This window comes from Schistocerca serialis, chromosome 1, assembly GCF_023864345.2.
Source record: "Schistocerca serialis cubense isolate TAMUIC-IGC-003099 chromosome 1, iqSchSeri2.2, whole genome shotgun sequence".
Taxonomy (NCBI): domain Eukaryota; kingdom Metazoa; phylum Arthropoda; class Insecta; order Orthoptera; family Acrididae; genus Schistocerca; species Schistocerca serialis.
The window spans coordinates 827,419,065-827,425,353 of NC_064638.1; positions in this window are offsets into that span (position 1 = coordinate 827,419,065).

The window sequence follows — 6,289 nt, forward strand, 5'->3', positions numbered from 1 at the left end:
ATCCGTTTACCTTACCGTGCGATTTGTAGGCCCCAATGCGGCAATTTCTGCCAATTTTACGAGTAATGCAACTCATTTTTTAACCAGATTGCGTCCATTCAGGATTCCAGTACACCGTATTATTCCTCACTCTTTCAACTGCAAAACCCTGTTTTCGACATAATCGCTGTTCAGTGCGACCGCCTGATGCCACCTCACTAGGAGGGCCCGTATGCCCGCCGGTACCTCTCTACAAGTCGACGTCGGAACCAGCGTCTTTGCCGCATCAACAACCTCCCGATCGTCCACATACTACTTCCTGCGGAGTGCATCCTTCATTGGGCCAAACAATGGAATTTGGAAGGTGTAAGATCCGGTCTATAGGGTGTTTGAGGAAGAACAGTCCAATGAAGTTTTGTAAGCTCCTCTAGCGTGCACAGATTCGTGTGAGGCCTTGCGTTGTCATAGAGAAGTCCGTACGCATTTTTATGGCGACGAACACTCTGAAGTCGTTTCTTCAATTTCCTGAGGGTAGCACAATGCACTTCAAACTTGATCGTTACGCCATGAGGGTGGACACGAACAGAATAACCTCTTCAGGGTCGCAGAAGACCTTCGCCACGACGTTACCAGCTGAGACTGCGGCTTTGAACAGAGGTGAGGCGCCACTCCATGGATTGCCGTTTTGTTTCCGGTTCGAAGTGACGAGCCAATGTTTCATCACCTGTGATGAAGTTCGATAAAAACTTGACACTATCAGCCACGTAACGCGCAAAAATTTGCGTACAGACGGTCCTTCGTTGTTCCTCGTGATCTTGTGTTGACGACCAGTTGAGCAGGGACTTGTTTGATTGTGGTCAGTCGATCATCTCGAATACGAGTGTCCGCACTTTCCAACATTACAGTACTCATATGTGTGCTGAAGGCCAGCACGCGGGAGATCGGACAGGTTTGCGTGATCTTCTTGCGATGACAGACGCCTCGCTCAACGACTCATCGTGCTTTTTTCCACTGTCACATCTCCGTAGACATGCTGCATACGTCTACTAATGTCTCCAATGCACTGGTTTTCCGCTAGAAGAAACTCAGTTACAGTTCTCTGCTTGGAACGCACCTCCGTTACAGACGCCATTTTGAACGTTACGCATAGTGCCACCGCCTACTGGAACTTCACGAAACTATAGAGGCTGAAACGTACTTCCTCAAACTACACTACTGGCTATTAAAATTGCTACACCAAGAAGAAATGCAGATGATAAACGGGTATTCATTGGACAAATATATTAGATTAGAACTGATATGTGAGTACATTTTCACGCAATTTGGGTGCATAGATCCTGAGAAATCAGTACCCAGAATAACCACCTCTGACCGTAATAACAGCCTTGATACGCTTGGGCATTGAGTCAAACAGAGCTTGGATGGCGTGTAGGTACAGCTGCCCATGCAGCTTCAACACGATACCACAGTTCATCGAGAGTAGTGACTGGCGTATTGTGACGAGCCAGTTGCTCGGTCTCCATTGACCAGACGTTTTCAATTGGTGAGAGATCTGGAGAATGTGCTGGCCAGGGCAGCAGTCGAACATTTTCTGTATCCAGAAAGGCCCGTACAGGACCTGTAACATGCGGTCGTGCATTATCCTGCTGAAATGTAGGGTTTCGCAGGGATCGAATGAAGGGTAGAGCCACGGGTCATAACACATCTGAAATGTAACGTCCACTGTTCAAAGTGCCGTCAGTTCGAACAAGAGGTGACCGAGACGTGTTACCACTGACACCCCATACCATCACGCTGGGTGATACGCCAGTATGGCGATGACGAATACACGCTTCCAATGTGCGTTCACCGCGATGCCGCCAAACACGGATGCGACCATCATGATGCTGTAAACAGAACCTGGATTCATCCGAAAAAATGACGTTTTACCATTCGTGCACCTAGGTTCGTCGTTGAGTACACCATCGCAGGCGCTCCTATCTGTGATGCAGCGTCAAGGGTAACAGCAGCCATGGTCTCCGAGCTGATAGTCCACGCTGCTGCAAACGTCGTCAAACTGTTCGTGCAGATGGTTGTTGTCCCCATCTGTTGACTCAGGGATCGAGACGTGGCTGCACGATCCGTTACAGCCATGCGGATAAGATGCCTGTCATCTCGACTGCTAGTGGTACGAGGCCGTTGGGAACAAGCACGGCGTTCCGTATTACCCTCCTGAACCCACCGATTCCATATTCTGCTAACAGTCATTGAATCTCGACCAACGCGAGCAGCAAGGTCGCGTTAAGATAAACCGCAATCGCGATAGGCTACAATCCGACCTTTATCAAAGTCGGAAACGTGATGGTACGCATTTCTCCTCCTTACACGAGGCATCACAACAACGTTTCACCATTCAACGCCGGTCAACTGCTGTTTGTGTATGAGAAATCGGTTAGAAACATTCCTCGTGTCAGCACGTTGTAGGGTTCGCCACCGGCGCCTACCTTGTGTGAATGCTCTGAAAAGCTAATCATTTGCATATCGCAGCATCTTCTTCCTGTCGGTTAAATTTCGCCTCTGTAGCACGTCATCTTCGTGGTGTAGCAATTTTAATGGCCAGTAGTGTAGCTCCCATCACTTTGCGTACATCTACTCAATCTAAGAACTCGACGATAAAATTCCAACAATGGTATAATTATTCTCATCCACGATTTGCAATCAGAATTGGATTCCCTCTGCTCTAATAGTGCTCCTCAAACAGAGGAGTGTGGGAGGGAGAGGGCGCACGTTTGCAAAGGAGCTAGCAGGCAAAAGTGACAGAGAGCCTAATTAGAACTTTTCAGTGGCTAGGGGCTTCATAACTGACACCATACAGCAAAAATTTGGGAGTTTCTGCTAAAGATGTTTCAAAAAGATTCATCCAATTTCACAATATTCTATCTTCTTCAAGAATGAAAATAGAAACTTAGGACGAATTTTAACACACGCACCGAAACTGGAAGTTTATCTTGGCGCCAGTTGTACATTATCTGATTAAAAATATACAGACAGCTGCTGGCTGACATTAATATTGGTTTTGTCTACCCTTCCCCTTTCTAACAGCTTCAACTCTGCTAGGGACAGTTTCAGTGAAGTGCCTGAATGTCTGTGGAGGAATGGCAACCCATTCATCCTCAAGAGCCGAAGCTAGAGATAGAGTAGTGGCGCTAGATGCTGGGGTGCGGAGCTAAGTCGACATTCTAAGTCATCTCAAAGGTGTTCCGTTGGGTTAAGATCGGAAATCTTGGCAAGCCAGTTGGTTTCAGGAATGTTATTGTCCACATACCACTGTCTGACACATGGCGTTTTATGACAGGGTACACTGTCATGCTGATACAATCATCGTCTCCGAACTGCTCCTTTACTCGATGTGTTCATATCCTCAGCATTTAGCGTCACATTGAGCGCAATAACGGCGCCACACCCTTACCGCCAAAAGACTCTCGTACTGTAATACAACCCTCTCCTCACTTCACAGCTGGAACTGGACAGCTGGTAGAGCTTTGGAACTCACGAGTGTTCCCTGGGATTTTTACAGCTATTCTTCCCAATGCTCGACGCTCCCTGTCCATCAGTACATGAGATATGCTTGGTCTCGGTTTCGCTGTGGCTTTATCTTCTCGTTTCCACTTCGCAGTCATGCCACCAGCAATGAACTTCGGCAGCTTTAAACAGGTTTAAATGTGCCTGATGGATTTGTTACGCAAGGGACATCCAATGACTAGTCGACGTTCGAAGTCACTTAGCTCTCCTGATTCGAATCATTCCGCTGTTACTGCTACTCTACTGACAGGACAATACTCCTTGTCTCCTTTTAAACAAGCGGATCCGCCTCTCGAGACATCTAGTGGTCAATTCGGCATTACATTGAGGTGTCTGGTATTTTTGATAAGATAGTGCAAGATGCCGGCTCATTTGATTGCCAGTTCATATCGTTGCCGGTAAGGGTCTCCCTGGATCAGCTCTCTCGCTCGGTCATTCGCTGCGCAATGTGCGTTGGGCCGCGATGGCGATAATGCAACAATAGAAAGCATTCTGTCTTAACTAATTCAACAGGTAATATTCAGTAACAATAAAATTATGTTTTCTTCAAGATTGCGGCACTGCACATCCTAAGCTCAACTCGCTCGATGACGACATCAGCATTTTCAAGATACTGGTTGTTTATACAGGGTAAATCACCTCAAAATTGCTCCGGAAATATTGCGGGAAGTGGGGTTTTCACTGAATGGATTGGTAGTCAGTGGCTCGTATTGTTAGTCTGTAATAATACTTAGAAAGTGCATTTTTTGTGCAGACATAGACTTTTTAAATTGAACTATATCTATGTGTTAACAAACTAAAAGTTGGTTAAATTAGAATGTCAATGGTGTCTGTTGCAGGAGTCTTGTGTGAGTTGTTTACGAGAGCTGTCGTGTGCCAGCGTACCCATGACCCCACACCGTGAATGAGGCTGCCCGATTTCTTGTTGTAGTAAAGCGGACTGTGGGGAATGGTGTACCACTCGTGCACATGTAATGAGATGGAATGGTTGTAAAAAAGATCCTAGCCGGCAGAGATTGAAGAAAAATGCCAGTCTTTGTCATGGACAATTGGTTTCAAAACCGACAGGAATTTCCGGTATCGCTACATGTAACTCCATCTCAACCAGTTCCTGAGCGAACATTACGAAGGCAATTGCATGCAATGAGCGTTTGGATTGGGATACCTCGCAGATGGCCATTGTTCTCATCGGCACATAAAGCTGCACATTTCTGTGGTCCAAACAACACAAACTGCACAGTTGCTGATTGGAGACGTGTTGCGCGGTTGGACGAGTCGGGATTTTACTTCTTATGATATGACGCAATGCGTCGAGCGCACCGACGTCGCCTTGAGATGCACAACCCAGTGTGTGTGTGGAGGGTGTACGATAGGCCGCAAGTGGTTCTGTGATGGGTTGGGGCTGTTTTTCCTACCATGACTTGGACTTATTCACTGAGACCACTGTGAGAACTACCCAAGATGTTCATTTTATCATTCCCAGTGACAGAGCATTGCCCATCCTCTACACCTTCATCATGAGCATGCTGTGGATATTCCCATCTTCCGAGAGGACTAAAGTCTTGTCCATAGGACAGCATACACATATTCTTGCTTTGACGAACACTCATGCACCCATCGCACTTCGGCTGGTCCTATACATCAAACAGTCTTCATCACTTACAGAATGTCTGATTATTTAGAATGGGAGGTGAAACGCAGCAAGCAACATCGCCACTATTGGGTAACACCGTGGGTAACCAGTCATCATTGTGCGATTTCAGCTGAATATGGCTCACCTGTTGAAACTTGTGCAATCCCAGTTGAGGCCATGCTCAAGGATACAGGCGGTGTTACACGTTAGTAACGTGGAGGCGACTATTTTTTGTGTGAGCCAAGAAAATTATCTGAACATAAAAATCATGAAATTTTTACTTGTAAAATGCAGAAAAATACGTTTATTTAATACGAGAAACGAGATAAAATGTTTTTTCCTCAGTAGGATATCAAAAATGTTTTGTTAGGTATATTCATTACGCTACATAATGTTTACCCTCTCAGTGCCAGAAAGATTGTTTTGGTAGTATTATCAGATTGGCGTAACGTACGAAATAATTCTCTAGACAAAAAGTTTAAATTATGGAAGCTTCCTTCCAGCACAATTACTTCTGATTGTCTTCTTTTGAATTCTCTACATTCCAGCAGGATCTATATCTTGTGAGAGTCATCGAATGATTAGTTCTTAACGGTTAACTTAGAATACTTGTCATCCAGAAATCTTAGAACGCACCATGTTTTGAAGAAAAAGATGTACTCATACAGCATACATATCTGAAACGCCATTAACATCAGTAGAATGAAAATCGGGAACAAATACTTTTAGAGCGTTTTCGTTAAATGCTGTTATAAACACAGACAGAAACGCTAGGAATCGCCGTTAAATAGAAATATGATGAAGACGTGAGTACATCAAGAGACAATAAAGTCAACTCCGAACTTACTTATGAAGGTGTGCTGCAGCTTCGATGGTCACTTTAGAAAAGTGAACAAGGCTAAGATGTACCAACGGTTAGGAAAAACATCGGTGAAGGGGAAAAAGGAGGGGGTAGGGACTCTAACGACCAGTTGAATAACAACCAAACAGCACTCAGTGTCTGCAGCACATACTCTACGTGTCTTGCAAGGAGAGTTAACTATACTGTGCGTACGACGACACGCATTTATGCTGCCAAACAAATTGTATAAGGGACGTTCAAAAAGAAATGAGCCG